Genomic DNA, 13672 nt, shown 5'->3' on the forward strand with positions numbered 1-13672 from the left:
GAGCTCTCTCTCTATCGCTTTCTCTCTTCCTCCCTCTCTCTGACACCCCCTCCTCTCCTCTCGCTCCTTCCAGCAATATCTGTCACATAAATGCAAGCGAAAATCTTTTGTATTTTTTAAGAAACTTATGCAATGGTCGAATCGTGGCCTCTGGACTGACCTGTGACAAATGCAAGGCTCATCACATTACCATCACTGCTCTGCATTATATGGGCATTTGTGTTGCATCTAAAATACACACTAGAAAGCATCATCTTTATCATTCAGTACATTTAGAATCATGTATAAATAATTGCATAGTTTTTGTGCATTTTGATTCCATTAAACATATTTCTCTTATGTCACTTACCTCTCTCCTGTCAGTCTATCTCCACCTTCATATGGTGATTTCAAAAGCAGTGCAAGAATATTCATCCACACTTTTTCTTTTTCATGTTGTCATGCCATCATTTCTTCTTCGCCCCGATGTCAAGCAGTGATTCCAGATTGATTTTTTTTTTTTTTTTTTTTTGTAATGACAGAAGTACAAACCGCTGTTTCTTAAAATGAGACTCCTACAGACGAAAGCTGTTGCGTTTGACACCTGAGCAAGGATCGAAATAAAAGCGGAAAATAAATTGCGGGAAAAGGATTTAGTACGCTCTTTAATATTTCAGGAAATACATCCACCCGTTGCGTTAATTAGCATTATTAGCCTCCTGTGAAGAAAAGCGCTTTAAAGTAGCATCTGGATATGAGTATAGGTGAAAGTAGCGATAGTCTGATATTGTGTAGAAATGGATGCATGTCCTCCAGCTCTCACTCTGACAGCACGTCTCTCATTCTCTCTCTCTCCCTCTCTCAACTTCTCTTTTGGGCTCCGTCTCTCCGCCCTGGTCCCTCCTCTCCGCTCCTCTCATTGGACACACATCGCTGAACCAAACAAATAAGCTTCGAAAAAAGCTAGAGAAGAACATTTGATTTAGAAAAACCACCTGCCTCCTCCACAGCTATTGCTGTTTTCATAGCACAACGCTTTTTTAATAAAACCTAACAACAAAAAAAAAACGTAATAAATAAATAAGAAGAAGAATACAAGTATTATTATTATAGTCGTTGCTGTTAATAATAACGGTGATTATGATGATTAATATTAATTGAATAATTATTTTCTAACTGAATGCTGATTAAAATAATAAAATAATAATTGAATAAATACATATTTATTTCTAAACAAATAAATAACGATGCACTCATGTAATAATGGTACTTGCAGCTATATAATATCTTAAGTCACAAATAGGTTACAATCACTGCTGCAGCTAACTTGTCATACATTTTAATTTAATGTTTTAAATTTTAGTTTCTTCATCAGTCATTAAAGTTAAAAGTTGTCAAAAAAAATGGCATTAGCATTTTCACTGCAGGTTGTCTCTTTGGCACCACTTTGATATGACATAAAAAGTTAGCAGAGACAGCAATTAAGCTTAAGATATCAATTTTAGTGTGTTGTCAGCTTACTACGGCGTGGTCTGCGGTTGTTTCAGGTCAACAAACCATGACTTATCTTGTCAATGTCTCATCAGCATATAGATGTATAAACACACAGCTGCCACAACAGGTCAAAACCCACCAACAGGTGGCCAAGGGCAGAGCCACTAGCCAACTTCCCACGAAACTAGACCTAACTGCCCCTTTGTCAGAAACAACACCTGTCACCGGGAAATACACGGCTGCCGGTGCCGGTCTAACAGACATCCCTTAAGCTGACAAGTTTGTGTTTAAAGGGATAGGTTAACCAAAAACCATTTACTCACTCTCATATCATTCAAAACCTGTATGACTTTTGCTCTTCTGTGGAACACAAAAGAAATTATTTTTTTTGTCCAAACAACTGAAGTCAGTGGTAGCCAAAACTAAAACTACTTGCTTACCTACATTCTTCAAAATATCTTTTTTGTCAATTTTTAATATTTGAAGAATTATCCCTTTAACAAATCCTTTCAGGCAAACCATTATGTGACCACATCTGCTTTTTACAATGAGCATAAACCACAGCGCATATGTTGACCGCAGAGGATGTTGACCCTCGCTAATGCATGGTAGATACTTAAAAAAGGGGGATAAAAGAAATGAAACAGTTTAAATGAGTTTCCAGGTGAAAGCGGCCCATCACTTTGCTATCTCACGGCAACAGTGTCCTCTCCATCATGTCATTATGTTCTGGCTCCGGTAATTACCACGTAAAATCCAACATTTCAGGCTCCCTAAACCGGCTACAGCAGGATGACGCTCCATCAGCGCAGACAGAGATTATTTCACTTGACAGGTAGGAATAAATCAAATACACATGTCACCTGGAGAGACGATTTCCCCGAATTTAGGGACTATTACAGCACAAGCCATATGTCGCCCCGGTGACATCATCGGCAACAAACACAGTCATCGTCCCTCGTGGAAGGAATGGTGATGATGCAGGGTCACACTGTGTATGGCAGGGGTGTCAAACTCGAGGGCCTTGAGGGCCGCAGGGCCGCAGCCCTGCAGAGTTTAGATGCAACCCTAATTAAACACACCTGATCCAAATAATCAAGTCCTTCAGGCTTAATTGAAAACTGCATAGTATGTGTGTTGGAGCATGGTTGGAACAAAACTCTGCTGGGCTGCGGCCCTCCAGGAACTGAGTTTGACACGGTTTGTACGGTATCACATATTCTGACCCAGCGACACTGAAGGTATATTTTATCCACAAATGAAAAGTTTGTCATTAAAAGGGTCATATGATGCGATTTCATGTTTCCCTTTGTCTTTGGAGCATTACAAAGTGTTTGTGCATGTAATATGTATAATAAATAATATAATATTAATAATAAACCCAAAGAGAGATTCTTTATAATAGTTAAGTCTCAGTCACATCTTCCTAAAATGGCTCATTCAAACACGCCCCCACAAATCTACATAACTGTGTGGGAAGAGGGCATAACACCCTTATGCAAAGAAAGAAGATGCAACTTTTATTCTGTAATATTGTTGCAGCCATCATGTTGTGGAGATGCTGTGTGTTTCCTTGCGAAAGCAAAAGTACTTTGTTTGGCCTTTCAAATGAGCACACAACTAGAAATCAGTGGTTAAGTTATTTTTACAACACTGTTCCAGAAAAGTGCAGCACAAATATTTAAGTGTGTGCAGCCTATTTTACTAAGGACTGTTTCCTGAACCTGGGAGAGCAGCCTACAATGCCGCTATCAAGCACACTATTAAGTAGGGCAACTTTGCTACTTTTCCAACTTTGCAAGGACAGTCCGGCACTTCTGACTCACAGCCTGTAAGTACATTTTCATTTTTAAAGAATTTGCTACTGGCTATTCAAATGCAAGTTTTGAGCAGTGTAGAGTAGTGCTTGTCGTTTGTCATTTCTACCATCACAAATGCAGGCATGGTGTTATGTTTACATGGCGTGATGCAATGCAACGCAACGCAACACAACGCAATGCGTAAAAAGCCAGTATGAGTCATTATATCAGTATCAGTAATTATGTCTTCAATGGATGCAACAAATGCCTCATTTATAATGGGTTTTATTGTTTTTATCTCGTCTCGCTGGGAAACAGCATCACAATATGGTAAGGGGCGTAACATTTCCGTCACACAGCTGATGTATTTGGCCAATCACAATGCACTAGATAGCTGGCTAATCAGAGCACACTGTGCTTTTCAAAACGAAGAGCTTTGTAAAAATCATTGTGTTTTAGAAGGGCTGGGCAGAGAGGAGCAACAATAATGTACAGTATGTGGAAAATGTGGAAAGTGTGTTTTCTGAACCTAAAACCATGTAAACACATTGCATTACTCCAAATAAACAAAATAATGTTCTTTTTAGAAACATCATGTGACCGCTTTAAAGGTCCACTGAAGTGCTTTGAAACGCGCAGCATTATTCTGTGTTGATGTAATTTCAAATGAAACAGGGAACAGGACATATCAATCAGTCCTGCCCCCTTTTTTAAATAGCCAATAGCATTTAGTTTATGTAACAGCTTGGGCCAGAGCCGTTGAGCTCATTAAAGCCACATTTGGTCGGTGCAGACCCACGCATATGATCCGCTCCATGCTATCATTTCTCTGGACCAGTGCAGGCTGCATGCTTACTGCGTCAGTTTGCATGACACAGCGTGAAACCAGACTTCTTTCGCTTCAACAGAAAGCATATTTACAATGAATCATTCCCTATCACCTGTATAGTGCATTATATGCCATTCACTGTACAGAAAATACTAATTCTGTGAACAAGTGACTGATTTCAGCTGCAGATTCAGTGTCTATTTATACTGTAGGGGGTGGGATGCTTTGGATTCTAAAAAGTATTTGATTGGACAGAAAGTTTGATGAGATGCTGAAGTGCAGGGTGATGTCATCAAAATCATTGATCCATATTCAGAAGTTGGAGACCGTTTTGAATGCTTATGTCTTGTGAATGTAAATTTTGTCATTGTTTTGAAACACTAGCTTATATATAACCTTAAGGCCGACATATTCATACCAAAAGCCAAAAATATTGTTTAAAAAACTGTTTCATAAAGCCGTTATTCTTATTTTTTTTTTTTTTCTTTGCACTCAAAAAGTATTGTTGTAGCTTCATAAAATAAAGGTTGAACCACTGATGTCACATAAACTATTTTAACATTGACCTTACTGCCTTTTTGGGCCTTGAACATGTCAGTTGCATTGCTGTCTACGCAGGGTCAGAAAGCTCTCAGATTTCATCAAAAATATCTTAACTTGTGTTTTAAAGATGAACGAAGGTCTTATGAGTTTGGAACGACATGAGGGTGAGTAATTAATGACACAATTTTCATTTTTGAGTGACCTATCCCTTTAAAACAACAGGGAGAGGAAAGTAAAAACATTAAAGACTTGATAAGATTCAAAGAGAAATAAAACAAATAAAGAACGACAGAGAAACGAGAGTTACAGCAGTGAGTTAGCAACCCACTGGAAAGGTCAAAGGTGACCGTCTGACGACAGTGACATAATGCAACACAGCTGTCCAGTTCCAACTGAAGAAGACGACGGACGTGACAGCCAAGAGCACAGCTCAGAGGACACGAAGAAAAAGAAAGGGAGAAATCCGTCATGCCGCTTTCAGTCCCTGGCAGGGGAGGTTATAGATACGCAGAGATGGAGAGATAGTGACACCAAACAAGTGCTTTTGTTCCTTTTGTGAGGAGAAAAGGTCAGCTCGCTCCTAAAGGACATCTATGAAGTGGTGTATTACAGCGAGAAAGTTCGAGAGAGAATGATAAATGCTTGAAAAACACGTCTGATAAATATATATATATATATATCTATATATGACCGAACAACAGAATGAGCACAGGCAGAGTGGTTACCATGCCAACACCAGAGTACACAGACAGTTGTCTTCTCTTTTTTCCCCTGTTGGATGAAACCATTCTGTCTAAATGCCAAACAATCCGCATCGGCACGGGAGGAGGAGCTCTTCATCTCGCCTTGATCTCGTTTTTATTTTAAATTGCACTTCTTGCTAATAGACATGTAGGCCCGGCGCGTTTGATTCACGAGCGTGCGGACCGCATCCACGCATCTAAACAGGCCGTAAAATTCCCATCATCACCACCTCGGCCGAAACACACTCACACACACACCCAACGATGCTAATCAATAGCAGAACGGCATTGCTCAGTGGGCAGCGGGGCGAAAACAAACCCACCTTATTTACTGCTAATGTGAACTCAGCAATACTACACTTGAGCTATGCATCATCAGCTGAAAACACACCGTGTTCTTGAAGTCAGTGGGTGGCGTTGGTGACCCCTATGATTCAGTGGACATGCTAAACTCATGAAACGATCCATCAAATTGAGTCACGGCCCATAATCCTTCCTCCTTCCAGCCATTCAGCTCCAGCCGTCCCTTAGTCGCATGCTTCCACACTGTTTGATGGTAATGAACAAAAGGTTCGCACAACTGACGGAGGCAGAGAAATTTGAGAGTGCAATGAGAGGGAGATAAAAGAGGTGAGAGCGGGAGCAGGAGGAAGCAAGGAGAGAAACGAGGAATAATAAGAGAACGGACGAAGATAAGGAGACAAAATGACAGGCAGTAGAGGGTGTGAGTGATAGGGGGCAGAGGGAGAAAGAGAAGGAGAGACAGATGGACAAACAGAGACAAGTAAACAGAAAGAGAGAGGGGTGCCACAGTAACAGTCTGCCGTGACGTTTTGCTTTAGATTCCATTCAAGTATGAACGCACACACACACAGCACATATCCCTTTATCGAACAAATAGCTATAACCTTTAACGGAAAGACACACGCACACACACTTGGTCTAAAAATATACATGGACGAAAATTAAATAAATAACATGCTTCAAAACAGCAGGCGGACAGCCTAAATAATCCACACAGACAAATGCAACACAATCGCAGTGACGTTCTCCCTCTCAGTGAGAAGTATTCTTCATGTTCGCTAATGGACTTCCTCACTGCCCACACTGTGCTACATCAGCACTCAGTGCTACCATCCTGCCCGGGCCTAATGTTCTAGCAGGGTATGGTCAATGTTCCCCCACCGTTCCAACTTGGCTGGGTTAAATGATGAAACATGTCTTAAGTGTTATGGAAGACAATTTCGAATGGACAAAAGAGTAGAATTTAGGACTGTGACTCTGCGACGCTGGAGATTTCGATCAATATTTGGCTTTATAAAGATGCTCTCAATTTGTGACGCACTTACTGAATGATTGATGATCACTGGCGTCTTTGCTGACAATCGTTTTTGTTGTCTACTCTCATGACAAACTTGACTTTGACCGTTTGTTCCCCATAAAAAAGTGATCCAACTTTTTTTCCATTAGAAAGTTTTCTAAACATGCCCAAATGTACCATGCAAGTTAGTAAAGTGTTTATAAAGAACTTACACTGTGTCTACACCGGATGTGACGCAGCGGCCATTGCAAATCAACTTCATAAACAGAATGAGGCATCAGTTTACTGCTATAGGGAAATAATGAGAAGAATGACAACGAGTCATAAGTTATTTGGTCATAAGTTGTGTGGTGAGACCAATTTGCAATATCAAGCAGCAAAACAAGCTGTTTTGTACAGCTAAAAATAGCTGGACGCAGATGAGACTAGGAGCCACACCCATACAATTTACAAATGACCGTGCCTGCTCTTACATAAAAATAAGGTGGATAGTATTTTCTCGCACTGCGCCGCTCACCTCTGGTATAAACAAGGTGTGAAGGTCCTTGCACACTGAGTCCGAAACGTTTGCACGTTAAAGAACAAATACAACCTCATGTTGCGTCAATCACATTTACACACTGCCTACGAAATTTTCGCCCATCATACAAAAAAAAAAAAAGTTGGATCAGACTTAATTTTCAGTGTTTTTCGCATCCGTAGCAAGCATTTTGAGAGGTGCTTTGACAATTCAGAGCCACCGTGACATTCTGTGGCCCTGTTTACACTAGTGCGTTTTCGTTTTAAAACAGTGTTTTAAAATGAAAACGATCCTCATTTACACTGGCGTTTTCACTGCGTTTCAAAAACAATATCTGTCTACGCTTTCAAAAGTCTCCGTTTTGGTCTGTTTACACTGAAACGCAACCCCAGAGTTTTTAAAAATAAAAACAGTATCTGCAGCGTTTTCAGAAGTCTTACACTCAGTGTGCAAGTCACTAGTGTACATTTACAGTAGTGCGTTTTCATTTTAAAATGGCATTTTAAGATGAAAACGATCCTCATCTATACTGTTTTTACTGTTTCAGTAAAAACGATTCATCAACGATTTATGTCTATACTACACAGTCGAAAATGCATGTCACATGACCATTCATAATGAGCATGATGTTATTGTTTACACGGTCATCAAGGATACCCAGACTATCATTTTCAAAAGTCTCCATTTTGGTCCGTTTACACTGACATGGAGCCCCAGAGTTTTCAAACTAAAATGGTGTCTGCAGCGTTTTCGAAAGTCTCAGTTTTCGAGGGTAAAAAACGTCGGAGTAGTGTAAACAACATAGGCAACAAACTTTTTATAATTTTGAAGAAATTTCAAAGTGCAAGTTTTTGAAAATGCCACAGTTATCATTTCCGTGTAAACACCCAATACGTGAATCTTTGAAAACGGTGACGTCATGCACGTGCGTAGTACATGTTAGGTATGTAAACATGTGCAGTACGTGTCGATTTTAAAGGCAAGCGCGAACAAACAGTGCGCCAACTACTGGCCTGGCATACGTAATAAAGCAGTTTTTGCGGATATGTGTAAACGCAAATCATTTTGAAACCGTTGTTGTGTATACATTAAACTTTATAAAAACTTTTGTTTTTGACTACATCGTTGTTGTGTAAACGTAGCCTAAGAGTGAAAATACCATTCGTTTTTGATGTATACTTTGATGACTGCTGTGAATTTTGTTTTGTTTTGATTGTTTTTGTTTTGTTTAGTTTTTTTGTTGCAGTTTTTTTTTCAAGTTCTGAGGTTTGTTTTGTTTTGTAAAAAATGATGTTGGATCCTTGTCTTAGAAGAGTGAAAATACAGTTCCTCTTTGATGTATGACTGCTGTAAGTTTTGTTTTTCCAATTTGTTGTTCAAGCCTTTTGTTGAATTTTATTTTGTGGCAAGTTTTGTTTAGAATGTTTGCGATGTAACAATTTGCCTAGTAATTGCTGCTATTTGACATTACTCAGAATTCTAAATAAAATACTATAATTACTACTAATCTCAGTTAAATCCAATTTAATTGATACTAATTAATATCTATTCTGTCATTACTATAATCCAAAAATTATATTTACAATTATTTTAAATCAGATGTAAAACAAATCATTTTTGTTTGTCAAATGTGTTGACAGGGCACAGATTACAGAAACTGCATGATTTAGAAAAACAAATGTATGACAGCTGTATGACTGCATTTTGGGTCTCAAATTAGCATATATTGCAAATGTTGTGCTTGAGGCTCAGTGTTGAGCTTTACTGTTATTCTTCACTCAAAATTAAATATTATATATATTCTGAATGAATGTACATTAAAGTGATATGTACTACCACTGAAATAAATGAGTTAACATGGGTAATAAATTATGTTTGATATAAAATATCTATCAGGATGTTCAGCCACCAACTAAAAGTAATAACCACAATGAAAGTCACATCTCAGTGAGTTTTCTGCTGGTTACTGTGGTCTTGTAAAAGGGTAGCTTTGAGACTAAACCACTTAATGGGTAGATTTCAAAAGAGAAAAACAGCCGTGACACAAATTTTTACTTGGTTTACTTTATACTGAAAAAAAAAAAACGAAAGCTATTAGGCTCAACCCATTACAAGTTTTAAGGCTCGACACCCCTGATCCCCTTCAAGGGTTAAAAGAAAAACCAGGGACTCCTTGCCACAATTCGACTACTGCCAGCTGTTCTTTGACGTGTGAGGACATTTACCCTATTCTCGCTCTGCCTTATGTGAGAGCTGGAAACCTTTAAAGCTTTCTCATTACACACATACCACCTGCAGCCCCTGGAAAATTCCCTAAACTAAAGGCGAAGCGGTCAGGGTTACCCTACTATAAACAGATTACCAACTAAATACCAGTCCATCATCCCTACCCTCTACTCTCACCTTCCTCTCACCTTTTCATTCCCTGCTCTCTCCATTTCAGCTCTCTCCTTTTCCAGCCACTGCTTTCAACCTCTATTAAATGTTGACTCCTTTCATTTGCTGCTGCATTATGCCTGCGGATCATATTTCTTCATTTGCACACATTCTCTGTTCTGATTCTAGTTCTTTCATTGAGCCCCAATCGCAAATTCAATCTCTTTAACGCCATGCACCTTTCTTCTAGTTACCTTATAATAAGATTTAAGTCATTAACATCAGTTATGCATTATGTACCTACAATGTTTACACCATTTATTAAGCTTGGTTAATGATAAAAGGTGAAAGTACTTGACTCAAAAATGAAAAGAGTCATTTACTCACCCACACGTTGTTCCAATGTCTGTATCAATCAATCATGTTTATATATACAGTGCTTTTTAACAAAACAGGTTGTGTCAAAGCAACTTTACAGTATTAAATAGGACAATAGTGTGTCAACAATGCAAAAGTTCCATGTTGCAGCAAAGTTAGATTGCAGAGGACTCATCTGGTTCCTGTGGGCTTGCGCCGACGGCCGTCTAGGTAGTACGTTCCTCATTGATGGTCCGTCTCTATCTGGTTGACATGGTCCCCGCTGACATTCAGAGATGTAGAGGTCGTCTCTAGGTGCTGATTCACCATCTGGGCTGGGTACGGACTGGATCCGGGGGACTGCAGTGACCATCTGATCTGGATACAAACTGAATCTGGTGGCTACGGTGACCTCGGAATAAGAAAGAAACAGACTAATATTAGCGTAGATGCCATTCTTCTTACAATACAACGAGTACATCGGGTGTTATGGGAAGTGTTCCCGGTTCCGGTTGACCTAATTAATGCAGCCTAACAATCCTTAACGGATTTGGATTATAGAAATGAGTTATGTGTAGGCCAAGTTAAAGAGATGGGTCTTTAATCTAGATTTAAACTGACAGAGTGTGTCTGCGTCACGAACAGTGTTAGGTAGATTGTTCCAGAGTTTGGGCGCTAAATAAGAAAATGATCTGCCGCCCGCAGTTGATTTTGATATTCTAGGTATTATCAAATTGCCAGAGTTTTGAGAATCAGCGGACGTGAGGGACTATAATGCGATAAGAGCTCGCTCAAGTACTGAGGAGCTAAACCATTCAGGGCTTTATAAGTAATTAGCAAGATTTTAAAATCTATACGATGTTTAATAGGGAGCCAGTGCTGTGTTGACAGAACCGGGCTTATATGGTCATACTTTCTGGTTCTAGTACGAACTCTAGCTGCTGCATTTTTGACCAGCTGGAGTTTGTTTATTAAGCGAGCAGAACAACCACCTAATAAAGCATTACAATAATCTAACCTTGAGGTCATAAACACATGAATTAATGTTTTGGCATTTGACATTGAGAGCATAGGTTGTAATTTAGATATATTTTTGAGATGGAAAAATGCGGTTTTGCAAATGCTAGAGATGTGGCTTTTGAAGGAAAGACTGCTATCAAATAGCACACTTAGGTTCCTAACTGATGACAAAGAATTGACAGAACAGCCATCAAGTATTAGACAGTGATTTAGGTTGTTGTTGAGGTTTTAGGTGCAATAACTAACACCTCTGTTTTTTCAGAATTTAGCAGTAAGAAATGACTCGTCATCCAGTTTTTTATCTCAACTACACAATCCGTTTGTTTTTCAAATTGGTATGTTTTGCCGGGCCGCGACGAAATATAGAGCTGAGTATCATCAGCATAAAAGTGAAAGCTAACACCATGTTTCCTGATGATATCTCCCAAGGGTAACATGTAAAGCGTAAAAAGTAATGGCTCTAGTACTGAGCCTTGAGGTCCTCCATACTGCACTTGTGATCGATATGATATCTCTTCATTATATAGATAAGTACGTTTTGAACCATGCCAATGCACTACCACTAATGCCAACATATTTTTCAAGTGTGTATGGCTTACTTTCTTCTGGATTTTGCACTGTTGCACCATACTGGGGTCCAAAACAACACTGTTCATTATTAGTTCACAAAAATGCATTAACTAATGTTATGTTGTGCAGTATTACCATCAGATGTTTTGCTGTTTTGATGTCCTTTGAGGTAAGGTTACAAGCAGTCCAATATAAATTTGGTCAATTTGTGAAAGAAACTCCATAGATTTGGCACGGTCTGTGTATAGCAGCACATTATAACCTCATTATGTAAGCCACAGATATGCACAGAATTCTAAATACAGTAATAACACTTGTGCCGCGACAGTTGGTGTGTAGGTGGAAGTTAGAAGGGAAAGCCCTCAGAGGTTGATCTTTCTCTCTCTGACATACACACACTCTCTAACAGACACACACATTTCACATTACATTAGAGCATTTGTCATTCTAGCCTAGGCAGGCCTGCAGAACAACTTTGATTCTACTGAGTCAGCTGGTGGAACGACTGTTTGCTTTTCATATGAGGGTAAACGCTGTGTGACGACCTTATAATGTGTGAGCAGTCTTAAATGCTTCGTTTCAGGGCTCAAAACGGTGTCAGCTGTTGCAAAGCATCCCTAGGATGCCACAAGCACTGGGAGAAACAGCCATAAACGCACAGTAGTGCCGTTTAGTGACCTTTACTTTAGTAACTCATTAACCAATAGCAGTTAGCTCTAGTTCAGTGTTCCCCACCGTTTCTTTTTCCCGAGGCCTTTCCTGCCTCACACCCACACTTCTTCTTCTTCACGTATTCCCTCATTCCCTCCTCTCATTCATTCTTCTCTGGGGCACGGATCACATCATTTACACAGCGTATAGACCAGACTAATATTTCATATACATGCTGCACGCTTGTTTGACATATCCGTCGAAATATTCGCGCAGAGCTCCAAATCAGTTAATGACTTTTTGTGTGTGTGTGTGTGTGTACTTGTTTTTGCTACATTGTGGGGACCAAATATCCCCACAAGGATAGTAAAACCTAAAATTTTTGACATTGTGGGGACTGGCCTGCGGTCCCCACAATGTTAAAAAATTATTAAAAATAGTAAATGATGTTGCGGGCTAGGTTTAGGGTTAGGGTTGGGTTACGGGATAGACAATATCGTTTTGTCAGAATAAAAACTATAGAAGTCTATGTAAAGTCCCCACAATTCACAAAAACAAACGTGTGTGTGTGTGTGTGTGTGACTGCAAACGCGACGCGTCGTAGATGTCGTGTATGAGCCCTTGATGTGGACGTGACAGCTGTCAATCTGTGTTTCCAACACAAGCGAATAAGAGACTCCACACGCTTTTTTTGAAAATAATAAAGTGTGAAATTACCAATGAAGTTGACTACAGCAGCTGGTGGTATTTTACGCCTTACCCAGGCTATAAAAATACCCTCAGACCGAATCAGTAATCTTGCCAGTGATATTAGTGAGGGAAAATGAATAATCACACTAATGTTCTTTCTCTTTTGCAAGCAATCTCGTCCAGGGGTTTGATCATTCTCAAACCTGTCATCTGTGAACTACACGCCACAGGGAAAGGTCGCCATCCAGCGGTAACCAGCTTAAAAATTGCTATTGTTTTCGTGAATTTCAGCCTCCAAATAACACTTTCAGTATCATGATTCTACAGTCGATGTTTAAACAAATGAAGACAGTAAAAAGTCACTAGTACAACTTGAGTTCAAGCAAAGAACAACTAGATAATGAAGATGAAACCGCTCATACAAGTTTGTTTATAAAGGAGAGGACACCGTTTCACATGTCATTTTACAGCTAACGAAATAATTACAAAATAAACGCCTAGAAGTTTTAATTAATTTGCACATTTTGTGTTTTAATACTTGTTATCAGTTAGAAATTTGGTTAAATATTGTATAGTTGTAGTAGGTGTCCAATCATTTTCATTATCCACATTTTTTCCCGTAAGAACGGGCGCGGCCATTTGTACATTTTATGGCTTCCGGTCTCATCCGCAGGTATTTTTTAGCTGTACAAACAGCTCGTTTTGCTCCTTGATATTGAAAATTGGTGTATCTTACTATGTTATTTTTATTGTATTATCTTAATTATGAACACGCTGGTT

At 39.3% G+C, this 13672-nt stretch overlaps 1 protein-coding gene across 2 annotated transcripts in view; it reads right to left on the minus strand.

The window, feature by feature from the left end:
• kcnn3 (potassium intermediate/small conductance calcium-activated channel, subfamily N, member 3) overlaps positions 1-821 on the minus strand; it is an 85723-nt gene extending 84902 nt beyond the window's left edge. For both annotated transcript variants that reach the window (XM_051132087.1, XM_051132088.1), the window contains exon 1: positions 350-821. The gene's annotated coding sequence lies outside the window, so the exon portion shown is untranslated. The remainder of the gene's footprint in view (positions 1-349) is intronic.
• Between the last annotated feature and the right edge of the window lie 12851 nt (positions 822-13672).

The sequence above is a fragment of the Labeo rohita genome, chromosome 16, assembly GCF_022985175.1.
Source record: "Labeo rohita strain BAU-BD-2019 chromosome 16, IGBB_LRoh.1.0, whole genome shotgun sequence".
NCBI lineage: Eukaryota > Metazoa > Chordata > Actinopteri > Cypriniformes > Cyprinidae > Labeo > Labeo rohita.